This window comes from Patella vulgata, chromosome 1, assembly GCF_932274485.2.
Source record: "Patella vulgata chromosome 1, xgPatVulg1.2, whole genome shotgun sequence".
NCBI lineage: Eukaryota > Metazoa > Mollusca > Gastropoda > Patellidae > Patella > Patella vulgata.
In genome coordinates, this window is record NC_065879.2 from 40,439,946 (window position 1) to 40,454,233 (window position 14,288).

Here is a 14,288-nt window from a genome sequence, read left to right on the forward strand (position 1 = left end):
GAGATAAGCAATTTGATTGGTCGATGTTTTGGGACACAATAACCTTGATTCTAGCTAATTCTGAGTTTGATCATGAGAGAGAGAGAGAGAGAGAGAGAGGTTTAACGTCCACTCGACACAAACTAGGTCATTTCGGGACTAACATATGGTTCAATTTTATTTCAATAATTCGCTCGCGCGTAGGGGTCTTCAGCAGTCGGAGGAAACCGGGGGACCCGGGGAAAACCCACGAGGTTAGACAGACGACCCTACTCTTTGTCGGCTTGGGCTGGAAACCACACCACTTGACTCAATGACAGACACACAGACAAGGGCGGCTTCATAATATGTTCACATTATGAAATGAAATGGGGTTTAACGTCCTACTGTTCTGCCCCGACTGAGCTAATGAAGACGGTTCACATTATGAATGTGGACGTATACAAATGGATACGAATGCAACTCAAACTGCACTGTGAGTGTCATAGGCGTACGTGGCCGAACTTGTTTGGGGGGCCAGCATATTTTCCCGACAAATATATTTCTTTAAGAGTCCGCTAAGCGCTAAGCGTCCGACGGGGGTTATGCCATGAGAAATATATTTTGTGCGAACAAATGCAAATGACAATCATCTACTTTAAAGTGCACCACCGTTTCTTGGGTACCAACCATGTGATTTGATGATATATTTAGACTTATAACATATCCAAAGTAATTTATCTATTCAAAAGTTTTCTTCAGGTCTCTATAACCTATTTTTATACGCTCACATTTTTATGTGGACATATATTGTCATCACCCCTGTCCGTCCGTCCACAATTTGTTTGTGGACACTCTACAGGTCACAATTTTTATCCGATTTTGAGGGAACTTGAAATATAGGTTTACCTCCCAAAAGTCTTGGTTCCTTTCAATATTGGCATGTATCAGATCGTAAGTTCATGGATTATGGTTCCTGATTGTATGAAAAATCAGGTTTTTAGCTTGTGGGCACTCAAGAGGTCACAATTTTTATCCAATTTTGATTAAACTTGAAATATTATATACTCAGCCAAATTAAAAACTTGACACTGATGAATTTCAACAAAAATTTTTTTCTGGTAAGTCAAATAAATTTTAAAGTGTTTCTAACGATAGTAAGTATAGTAAGAAGCCTTTAATTTCATAAAATTGTAAAGTCACGTGGATCACGTGACTTTTGAGCATATAAAGATGAAAAACACGTGCAAACACAAACTCGTGAGGTCAATTGATGCAAGTTTCTTAAACTGAACACGCACACGTAACTTGAACTGGAAAAACAAATTAAAATTGTTATTTTCATCTTTGTTAGAAAATGCCACGCCTTTCAAATGTAGAACGTCTACGTGCTATAAGTAGGCTCTATGCTGGTCAGTCTGTGGTCACTGTTGCAAGAGCCTTTAATTGTTCACGCCAGACAGTAATTAATCTTAGAATGAGAGTGCTTCAAACTGGGACTATTGCCGACCGCCCAAGGGCGGGAGCGCCACGTGTGACGTCACTCCAGGAAGATCAAGCAATACGATTACGTCATCTTAGAAACAGATTTGTCACTGCAACCTCCACAAGTAGAGAGATGGTGGAAGGGTAACGGCACAAACTATTCGAAATCGCTTGCAGGCTGCTGGTCTTCGAGCTCGGAGGCCCTATAATGAACCAATATTGACACCTCTTCATCACCGTAACCGACTTGTGTGGGCCACAAGACACATAAGATTTACTCAAAGACAGTGGAATTCGGTTGTCTTTAGTGACGAATCTCGATGCACTTTGAGATTTGCCGATGGCAGGGTCCGTGTGTACCGCAGACGAGGTAAACGTTACGCTCTAGTATGCGTCAGAGAAATTGACCGATTTGGTGGCGGCAGCTTCATGGTTTGGGGTTCTTTTTGTGCACATGGACGTTCTCCTCTTGTTGTTGTCAAAAGGAAACTTAAATGATGTCCAGTACAGGGATCAGATTTTGCAACCTGTTCTTCTTCCGTTTATGCAGAGACATGGGCCTGGACTAACATTTCAACAAGACAATGCTCGAATCCATACAGAATTTTTTAAGAAATGCCGGTGTCCAAGTCCTGGATTGGCCGTCGCTTAGCCCCGACCTTAATCCTATTGAACACGTCTGGGACGAACTGGGTCGACGTGTTCGTCAGCAAGTGAATCCACCACTGACGTTGCAGGACCTTCAACATGCTCTTGCTGAGCAGTGGCGTCGTCTTCCTCGGGTAGTGATTACTAATGTTCTGAGATCCATGAGAAGACGTTGTGTGGCAGTACGAGACATTAGAGGAGGCCACAACTGTTACTAAACACTTTATTCCGATTGTTCTCCAAGTCTGTGAGTTTCATTTTGGGGGGTACTGTGACATCACGAACGTTATCAATGTCAAGGACTTTCGGCGAGACATAGTCTTGCTTTCTGTTGATGTCAAGGTCGTCTGTGCACAACATAACACTAAAATAGTTGCTTTAAACCAAATATTAAAAATCTAGTCCCAAAAATCCTGAGTGTCATGTTTTTAATTTGGCTGAGTATATGTTTATAATCCGATGATCTTGGTTCCTTTCGATATTCGCTCATATCAGAGAGTAACTTCATAGATTATGGCCCCAATTTTTAACCAATTTAAAAAAAAAACCATTTAAGTATATCACCGTTACACAGGGCTCACACTGGCTTTCAATTTTTTTCTGCCAAAATGGATGATAATTTTTATATAAAGAAAATGTTCATATTTTTTTCCGCCAACTGGAATATTTTATCTGCCAAAAATGTGTGATAAAAAAGACAACATCTAATCATTTTATGTCTCAGTTAGGCTTATTATAAAACAATTACCGATATATACAATACAATATACAACAACTGTCTTTACATAATACATTAGCAAAGTTTGGATTTAATAAGATCAGATTTTATTTTTGGTGACTTTAGTCTATTTGAACACCGTACTGCACAATATATTTTCAGTATTTACACGTCAAATCTCATTCCAAGGATTGCCAATTTTCTATAAATTTTTGTGTTGCATGCACAATGGGCCTATTGTTATTTTCAGGTACCGTAAAGGTATCAGAATCTGAATCCTTGATAGAATGGTATAAATTTCAATTATATTTGTAACAGATGCTTACAATTTTTCCCGTCATTAACTTTTAGAGCATTTTGGCTACGGTAATATGATATATATGTTAATGGTGAACCTTTTCGACCAGTGGTGATAATAGGCATGCTTGTATATTTTACATGCCATATATGAAGCCACTGTAAACAGAATTCAGCTATCAAAATATTTAATTCTCTTCAAAAGGAACTGTCAGCCATTTTGATTACATGTATTACCTTTTTTTAAAACGAAAAGAAACATCAAATAATCACCGCTTAGATTAATCATTAGGAGTAAATAATAACTTGAGATAGGTATTATATACATCATTAACAATTATCAATCAACTAATCATTAATCCAAGACAACTGATTAGTATTACTCATTGACGTGATCCGGATTATCAGCCAGTTGATTAAATTATAGTATCCCGTCATGTGATTGATACTCAATAATGGTTAATCAAGGATAAATACGATTAGAATTTAAAATTTTTTTTCCGCCAGCTCTCAAAAAGAATCGCCAGTACTGCAAAACATTATCGCCAAAATTATCGCCAAAATCAAAATTTTAATCGCCACAATTTTGATCCAATTTGGATGAAACTTAAAACATGTGTTTATATCCCAAAGATCTCAGTTCCGGTCGTAACTTCCTTGATTGTGGCCACTGATTGTACGCATAAATCACAATTTTAGCTTGTTGACCCTCTAGAGGTCACAATTTTTATCCGATTTTAAAAATTGTTTAAATATATCATTGTTACACCCTGATGATGATTGAGTCGGAATTTCGTAAAATCAGACTGTAACTGCCCATCAAAGTGGCCACACCTTGAATGCAAATTGTGTAAAAGTACCGTATGTAATACCACAGTTGTGGACCTGCTAGAGGTCACAATTTTTGTCCGATTTTGATGAAACTTAAAATATGTGTTTATATGTCAAAGATTTGAGTTCCTTTGGATATTTGCACATATCAGACCATAACCGTCAGGATTATTGCCCCTGATTGTATGCAAAATCACATTTTTAGCTCATGAATCCTCTAGAGGATACAATTTTCATCAGATTTAAAAAAAAACGGTTAAAAATATCACTGTTCCACCATAATGAAGGTTGAGTTCAAATTTCGGGTAAATTGATATGAAACTGCCCGACAAAAAGGCTGCCCCTTGTACGCAAATTGTGTACAAGTATGTAATATGAAGGTTGTCGATCCTCTAGAGGTCCCAATTTTTGTCCGATTTTGAGGAAACTTAAAATATATCTTTATATCCCAAAGATATTTGCACATTTCAGACCATAACTTCTTGGATTATGGCCCTTGATTGTATGAAAAATCAGGTTTGTGCTTGTTCTCTATCCATCTCTTGCAAAATATGCACATATCTTGTCTGGCAATAGCTGGTTATCATCCTTGTTTTATCACGTGACTTGATTGAGGGAGAATCCATTACCAGCTTGTATTTGTGGTTAGTCACTTTCCATCTACCATACATATCAAAGCTGAATGAATTCATGGATTATGATTTGCCAACTACTATGTCCGCCGTTTAATTTTAGTCTATTTTTATCATCCGTGTTTTATCACGTAACTTGATTGAGGGAGAATCTATTACCAGCTTGTATTTGTGGTTAGTCACTTTCCATCTACCATACATATCAAAGTTTAACCCTTAACCGGTCATTGTCGACTATAGCCACCACACCGTTATACAGCTAAGTGGTTACGGTCAACTAAAGTCGACTACAACAAGAACCTTTTTTATAAGCCGCATTTGAGTATTTAGTTTTGTATTTAATTGATATGGCCACGCATGCGTGCCAGACAGGAACTTGTCTAGTCAAGGGCATTGGATGTCTTTGTTCAACATTTTTTGACGAAAAATGTAATTTAACAATGTCGGGAACGTTAGAGACGCTCAAAGTGGTTGAAATACTTATGAATTATTCTGACTCGGATTCTGAAGACGATATTTCTGATGAAAATGTTTTAGAAGGATTTGCAAATTATAAATCAACTTATCCCCATCAACTTTTTTATTGGTGTCAAGAGTCTATCACTTATGATTATTTGGCAGTAGTGATTGAAATAGGCATACAAAATATTTCACTTCAGCCTTTATTTAGCCTGACCACTTGACGTCATGACGTCAAAATGACGTCGACCAGTTAAGGCTTAATGAATTCATGGATTATGATCTTTTAACTTCTATGTCTGCCATTTAATCGCAGAGTCTACTGGACATTTAATTCTCTAAATGTTCTCACAACTGCTAGCCTATAGATTAACACATAAGAAGCACTCCTTACGTCACTCGAGCAGACAGCTAAACTGACAGTCTGTTGTTTAGGGATACTGATACATTTTTTTGTCACATGTGCCCCCTGGGTGTTTTTCAGGGAAATAACTACCCGATAAATACTTTTGTGTAATGTATTGCTAAGCAAGCCATTCATAAAAAGAAATTTGAGTCAGTAATATTCTTATTGATCTTATTTGTTTATACCCGATGTAGTATGGTCACATCACATTTAAGTGGAAATGACTTTTCACCCATAAGTGGCATGATTACCATTAAACTAGTGCCTCTGTTTGCTCCATTTAACTTGAAGCATCTCCACCACTTTAAATTAAAGAGTGTGGAATTGTTTGTTTATACTACCTGTCAAACTGTATATCTATAACATATCTTAAACTCCTGATAGTGTTCTTACTCTCATTTAATGCTATACCAACAGGTAAGAACATAATTAAAGGAACAGTTTCAGATATAATTAAGTCAATAAAAGTATATTTAGAATGAAATACTCATGCCTATGTGCACTTATCTGATGTTCAGTGATAATTTTTCGAAGAAATGTAGGGGAGAGCGGGGCACAGTGGGCATGATTTCTTTTTTTAGTGACTTGACCAGAAGTGAAATCCTACAGAGAATCAAACTATGCACTCAGTTGAAGCCAGTCATATGTTCGATTTAACAGTGCTGTTAAGAAGTTAATAAATTGAAACCATTTCTGTGTAGATCATTGTAAAACCAAAATTTTTTTTTGACCCAATGTGCCCCGTATGTGGGGTACACTGGGTCACACTATGGGACACAGTTGGCCATCAAGTATGTTTCTTTTAAAAAAAATGTATAGTAAACACACCGAAACTCATAAGAACTGTAAAAAGTAAACTTTTAGTTCAAAATATGAATTTTTTTTAAGACTTGAACACAGATATGCTGCTGAAAATTTAAAAAAACAGCTTAACATTGAATAAAAAATTCTTTAACTGGAGAAAAAAAATCTTTTATGTGAAAAACTTCTATGACTTGTAAGTCGGTAAGGATTCGTAACCTAGGACCAATATTTACTTAAAAACAGCTCAAATATCCAGATTCTGTCTAAAATGGACAGATGAGATTTAGCTAAACTCGAAATGCTTATGCTCAGTGTGCCCCTCCGAAATGTGCCCCACTCTGCCCCGTCATCAACCATGTCAGTAAATCGAAAATGGCAGGAAGATGTGATAGTATTATGAAACAAAATATTTCTAATGAGAGTCAAATACTATCTCCTTCACCTGGGATTTCAAGTTTGTGGACTCTAACAAAATCTGGAGTAGCCAAGCAGTTTAACCAGTCCGCCAAAAATTCACTTTTGCGTCAGAAAAACAGTTAATGGCCGATAAATATTAATCAGCTTACATGAATTTATTGAATTTAGGAGGACAAATGGGGGCCGTATAGGGGAATTCCCCAGTGATGTCACAATTGAATTTTCCCAAAACAGTTAAAAATTACAAAGACTGGCATACTGTGCCCCATGGCTTACTGTGCCCCGCTCTCCCCTACACTTTTAATGTCCTTTTGAGGTTGGTTACAAGTTCCCAAACTCCACTTTGTGTAGGTGTCTGTCTAAGTTATAATGGTAAGTGATGACCCCAGACAAAGTGATCATTTCTAAACAGCTCAATGTATTGATTTGAATTTTCCGGACAAGGGAAATATGATATATCATCCCATTTGGGTGTTTGAATTACATACTTATGCCCACTTTATAGAAATTAAACATGTAAATATTTATTATGATGTCTATGAAACCAGTGACTTTTCTATAAAAACAGTCTCATGTATGTGAAATTCTCTTACTATGGTATTCTGCATTTAATTTTTGGGTATCTTTTTTTTTCAGGGTTTTTCTAAGATTTATCAACAGTTTTTTCCATATGGTGATCCAAGCAAATTTGCTACGTTTGTTTTTAATGTTTTTGATGAAAATAAGGTGAGTGGATTAAAAATTACTTGAACAAATACCAATTATTTCTGAGAATTGTTTCAGGTTTTTGTGTTCGAATCAGTGTTGGGATTTCGCCCGTATATTCCATACATGTCCGACACTATTTTCCAAACGTCCTAAATTGTCCGACCAGGAATATGCCCAAACGGACATCAAGATATGGTGAATAATATTCAAAATTTCAAAATTAATATAGTGTACTGAGTGTATAAATACCACTCAACCCGATTATTGTTGATAATAGGCTGGATTGATTTGGTAATTAAGTGATCAACATATTTATACACCTACCTTGATTATCATCTTAACTTGACTGACTTAATTCTTTGTTGGACAATTCATCAATCTAATCTTAAACAGAAGTCATTGCTTCCACTTTGTCGGACTATTCATCAATCCAATAAGAATGATTATAATTTTAATCTACTTGTTTACCTCGTTTCTCCATTGTCGGACATATTAATCGCATTGATGTGAGCCGACATTATGTAGAAACTAGTCATAGATGTCACATATTGTAAGAGTATATAACACCCAATAATCTGTCTGCGATATCACTTATGTGGAAGCGGACGTTAAATAAAGCACACACACATCCACAAACCTCCGATAAATACTAGACATAATAATACAATAACTGAAACGAAAGTAGAAATCTCGCGAGATGCGTGAAGTTAAGTGATGGAAACGTGACTGATGTCAGAGGAAGAATTCTATTTTGATAATATGTTGAATGGAGTTTGTTTTTAAATAAATTAAGTAGTTACTGCCAAAATAATTTGAAACGGGTACGAGTCGGCATGCTTTCATTCTATTGTATTATGACAACACGTAATTTTGTAGGAATATTACTATCATAAATTGAATACCGCACGGGAATTAAATATGAAAAATAAAATGTGCACCTATTTTTTTAGGTGCTTGAATTTGAAACAAGTATGGGTCGACGATTTCATTCTATCATATTACGACAACACGTAATTTTGTAGGAACATTACTGACATAAATTTGAATACCATACCAGAATTAAATATGAAGAATAACGAGGTGCACCTATTTTTTTAGGTGCGTGAATTTGAAACAAGTATGGGTCGACTGTAGTCGGCACGCTTTCATTCTATCGTATTACGACAACACGTAATTTTGTAGGAATATTACTGACATAAATTTGAATACCATACCGGAATTAAATATGAAGAATAACGAGGTGCACCAATTTTTTTATTGCGTACGATTTGAAGATTTTGTTGACACATGATTTTTAATTGTGGTCTGAAACCGCCTGCTTAAATAACGATAAAAGTTATGCCCCATTATTTTCGGTAAAAATGTCAAACAAGAAAAATTTTGAAATCCCAACACTGGTTCGGATACATATATAGTTTATGACAGACCGACACAGCACTGGCTAGTGGTTCATTTTAATCATCCTTCCATAAGAGGAAATGATTGTTTCCTGGTTTTTATTTACATTCCAGTGTGGTTGTATATTGTCATCATTCCGTCTTAATTGACATGAAATAAATATAAAGTCAGAATTTTCACCACACATAAAAACAATCTGATTCTTAAACTTCACTGGGAAAACATAATCATTCCAGATTCAATAGTTTTGTTTATTTTTCATCATTTTTATTACCTATATTCTATTTGAAATGAGTGTTATCATCTAATTACATGAAATGTCTTGAATAGACTGACATTTATAGAAAGAACTAGGATAATATTTTCTGGTTGTATAATTTGTCTTTTGGTTCCAGACATGAAAAATCAGAAGATTAAAAAAGCAATGATAATATTTATTTAAATATATTGATATTTGTATATGTGACTAATTTAATCAGCCATCTACATGGAGACATATTTCATGACTGGGGGTTCAGTGTTCATTCCACAAGAAGTCTGTGCTTTCTCTAAATTAACCAAACGTGAAATTGTAATTGACTGGCAACAGCAACAATGGTCAATCTGATTTACTTGTCTTTACTACACTAGGATCTAGAAGAGTATTTATATAACCTGCATTCTGATTGTTCTGAGGGATTAGCCAATGAAACGGTCTGTTGCTGAGAGTTCTTGACATGCAGTTCACGGAACTGTGGGCATCCCACTAGAAACATCAACGCTGATTGGTTTATCAAATGTCTGATGTCATGGAGTCAAAAGCCTTTTGCATGAGCCTGACGTGACCTACTACAACTGGGCAGATTTTCAAGTAGTGGAGGCCATCAAAAGTATAAAAAACGAAGCAAAATAACACTTGACTCTCATTAAAAGCTGTCATGTCCATTCAAATAGTAAAATGGGTTTTGTCTGCAATTGCGAATGAAACAGATGGAGCCCCACCCCCCACTCCCCAAATCAATATGGGGCTCACCTATGACATAGTGTACATGTCATCATCGATAAAAACACCAAACTTACTTTGGATGTTCCAATCTTGAGTCTGATTAATAAATTGCAGTAATATAAATATTCTGATTTCTAGAAACAATTATAACAGCTACTGTACATGTAGTCGATCAAATCCAACACTAATTTCCCTCATAGCACACTGTATGGCATATGACCGTCTTCATTAGCCCAGTTTAGGAGTAGGACATTAAACCCCATTTCATTTCATTTCCAACACTAGTTACCTCCCTGGATTGCATAAGTCTAAAGTTAGGCTTTTCCAGATGTGACTTTGATTTGAAAATATTTTTGTTTGATCACCCAGGATAAATAAAATAGAATTTAATGGAGGATTTACACTAAAAGTAAGACAATAACACATTTAGTAATTAGAATATAGCTATTTGTTTCACCAGACTTATCAAAACAGCAATCAAAACAGCAAAAGTGTTATTGGTGCTTTAAATAAAACAATAAAGATTCTGTTTTTGTTTCGCACTGGACTTGGATTTTTTCTGGCAAATTATAGCCCGTTCACTTAAAAGTTGAACTGGTAGAAAAACCCCGGGGATCGTTAAACCAGTTTAACTTAAGCGTCTGAACACGAATGTGGGGCAAATAAACCAGTTTAAAAAACCCAGCTCGCGCCCTGTCTTCAAGAGGGCTTTTTATTTTAAACTGGTTCATCTGAACGGGTTGGTTTAAAAACCCCGACTCCAGCTTGTTTTGAGCATGCGCAGTACGCAGTAAGTTACATTTATGTGAAAATATCGGGGTCAGGCAGTGCCAATGTTATCGAAAGGGTGCGAAAACCAAATAAAGAATATAAAGCTACCCATGCGTAGTTACCTCTTACCTCTGACCGAACCCGAAGAGGTCAGAATAGTTAAACTGGTTTGGCTTATAGTACGTGTGAACGCAACACGATGCTGTCTTAAAAGCCCCAGCAATAATGAATTGGTTTAAAAATAAGGGTCTGAACTGGCTGCTATACAGATGTCTGATAAAAATGACTTCTTTAACTCTGATGAAGTAGTAACAACTACTGCACCATGAGGTGATTTCTTTGGTGAGATAAATGAAGGAGTAGGTGGTGACTGAGACAGACTTTTAGTTTTTAAAGTCGATGAAGTACTAGGCCTAGTAGTATAGGTTAAGGCATAACAGCCAAAACATTTTGGTCATATTGTTATTTACTAATATAAATACAATTATCTGATTAAAATACAGATCTATATTTTGTTTTGTTTTTTATACTTTCGATGGCCTACACTACATGAAGATCTGACCGGTTGTAGCGATAGGTCACGTCAGACCCTATGACGTCAGACATTTGATTAACCAATCATCATTGATGTTACTAGTGAATTACCCACAGTTCCGTGCAAAACACGCCTAAAGCTCGTTGTAACAGACCGTTTCATTGGCTAATAGCTCACATCATGCAGAACATGTCAATGATAACAACTCTTCCAGATCCTAGTAAAGACAAGTAAAGACAAGACAAGTTTAAAGACAAGTAAAACGAAATTTTGAACTATAAAAACGAAACGAAATAGGATCTGGTGTTTTAATCATATTGAATATAAATATAGCATAGGCCTAATATAAATAACTACATTTCGCAATAGATAATATTTACATATAAGGCCACGAAATTTCACGTGAACGATACCTATCGGTTATGTGCAGGCGTGCAAGCTTCAAAACACGCGACCGATTTCCTGGTTACGCAAATTGAAATATCGGTTATGTTAACAAATTTATTCACATTTGATAAATTTTTATACAGGATGAACCTTTGTGACACAGGTCTAAATTACTAGTATTACAGCTTTTAAATTAAGGGCCAGCACAAACTCCATTCATTCATTCATTTCATTTCTCCATCATACCTGTACTTCGACATATCACCTATTTTGACAGCACATATTGACCATTTGCAAGCAGGTTGATTTAAAAATGCCCCCCATCCCTAATTCTTTAAATGATTAGTTATGCCACAAGTATTTGAAAGCATACCTTTGGATTTTCAAATACAAAGAGAGTTGACTAATTAACATGTCAGCTATATTTCCAAAGAATTTATTACACTGTTCCTTTCACTATAGCCATGCTGTATGGTGGTACCAAAGGCAATGACTCGTATGTACACATTTGTCATCAACTTTGACTCCCACCGGCACATGGTATAGCTGAAGATAATGTGATAATGTAAACGATTTTACTGTCCTGTCTATTTTAATATTAATATTGTTCAATAAAAGCTAACACAATAGGTGACCACTCAGCAATAATACTAAAATTAAAAATTTCCGAAAATGTACGAGGGAAAGGTCAATGGATCTTCAATAATAGCCTAACTTCCGACGAGAATGCTATGAATATATTAAACTGTCATGAATTTCATGATGAAAACGATAGGTGCTGACTTTGGAATTATATAAAGTTTAAAATAAAATCTAATACTACTATTATTTATTGTAAGAAAAAGCAAAGTATTAAACGGAAGCTAAAAGAAGAAAATCTAGGACAGATTGATGGAAAACATTGAAAACCAACTGTTAGATAACATTAATAACTCAGAGTATCAAACGTTACTCAATAAACTAGATATACGTCGTAATATATGAGGATGAAACACATGGAGCCATTCTAAGATAGAAAATAAAGTGGTATGGCGAGGGAGAAAAAAACTTACAAAAACAGTGACAGAAAAAACCCAACTTTTAACCATATTAAAACGCTTTAAGGTTACGAAATAACTTCTCCTGACCAAATATTGTAAGAAATTCATAATTATTATAAAAACCTATATGCATCCTATATGCATCGTGTGATGAATACCTTAATGTAGAAAAAAACGAATTTGCCAAAACTTGATGAGTATCAGAGTGATATGTTAGAATACAAAATAGATGAGGATGAATGTTTTGGAGCAATTAGAGACTTTAAAAAACCCCAAATCCCCTGGAAATGACGGAGGTATTGGCCACTAATTAAAAATTATGTTTTAAACTCCATTAATTATAGTTTTGAAAATAGAACACTGTCTGCGTCCCAAAGACAATCAACAATTAAATTAATTCCAATTTTGAAAAAGATAAATGAGCAATTAACTAATATGTGCAATTAATTAATATGTGTCATCTATTTATTTCGGGATTTCAGCAGGGGATATCAGTCTCACTGTTGCCTTGTTTTAATAATTCGCTTTAGCAGTGGGAGGAAACTCGAGGACCCGGAGAAAACCCACGAGGTTGGACAGGCCACCCTACTCCTTGTAACGTACAAGCCGGGATTCAAAACCATGCCACACGACTCAATAACAGACCTAATGATGCAATGGGCACGTATTAACCATTTGGCCACCTTACCCCTCCACCTTTTGAAGAAAGCAGGGGACTATTAAAATGGGTCCGTCCGTCACACTTTTGGGACACAATAACTCTGCTTCTAATTGAGCTTGAATTTTCAAACTTTGTGTAGATGTTAATTAGGTGAATGCCTTGACTGAGTTCGATGATGAGCATTTTCTACTTAGGGTAAACCGAGATAGGCAATTTGATTGATCAATGCTTTTGGACACAATAACTTTGCTTCTAAATAAGTCAGTGTGTTGAACCTTGGTGTATAGTTTCATTCCATCAATTTTTGGCTCAGGTTAAGCAGAGTGATAAGCAATTTGATTGGTCAAGACTTTGGAGCTTGACAGCTTTGATTCTAATTAACACCAAACAAAGCTCCATATATATGTTTACTGAAAATATAGCTAAATTTTTGTATATCAACTGAAATTCACGAATATTGTATTTTGTCTTATATTCAGTATGAGAAGAATTGTGATAAAATTTTAATAATTAATTAGCTTCACTTCCTGTTGAGGATTTCATAGTAGAATATAGTGATCAAAAGTGGATTTAAGAGATATAATGGATGAATATATCCCTCAGAGTTTTGACGTTTTTAACGGAGTTGTTCCTGATCATTTTACAAGGTTTCAATCGTTTCTGGAAAAAACAGGTTTTACCCGTCCAAAAGCCAACCCGGCGTTGGGTTTAACAATTAATGCTTTTAAAAAGTAATGTACTCTGAAAAGGACAGTTCTTGGATTAAGAATGATACTTCTTTTAGATAGTTGAATGTGGGATAAATGTTTTACACTCTTTGCTCAAAGGTCTTTCTTGCTCCATACAAAATCCCTTTATCAAGTGTTTTGTTATTTAACAGGATGGATATATAGAATTTGGTGAATTTCTACAAGCATTATCAGTTACATCAAGAGGAAATGTAGAAGAAAAACTTAAATGTAAGTGCATGTTTCTTCTTCACCTATTTATCTCCATTAGAGGTCACAATTTTTATCTGATTTTAAAAAACGTTCAAAGGTATCACTGTTACACCCCAATGATGGTTGACTTTGAATTTCGTGAAAATCAGACCCAAACTGCCTGACAACATGGCTGCTCCTCATATGCGAATAGTGTAAAAGTATGTA

At 35.5% G+C, this 14,288-nt stretch overlaps 1 long non-coding RNA gene across 1 annotated transcript; it reads left to right on the plus strand.

Moving 5' to 3' along the window:
• Positions 1 to 1,835: 1,835 nt before the first annotated feature.
• On the plus strand, positions 1,836 to 14,071 carry LOC126826056 (uncharacterized). The gene is made up of 3 exons (XR_007682340.2): positions 1,836 to 2,338; positions 7,292 to 7,381; positions 14,021 to 14,071. It is a non-coding gene; the product is annotated as an uncharacterized LOC126826056 (long non-coding RNA).
• The last annotated feature ends 217 nt before the right edge of the window (positions 14,072 to 14,288 follow it).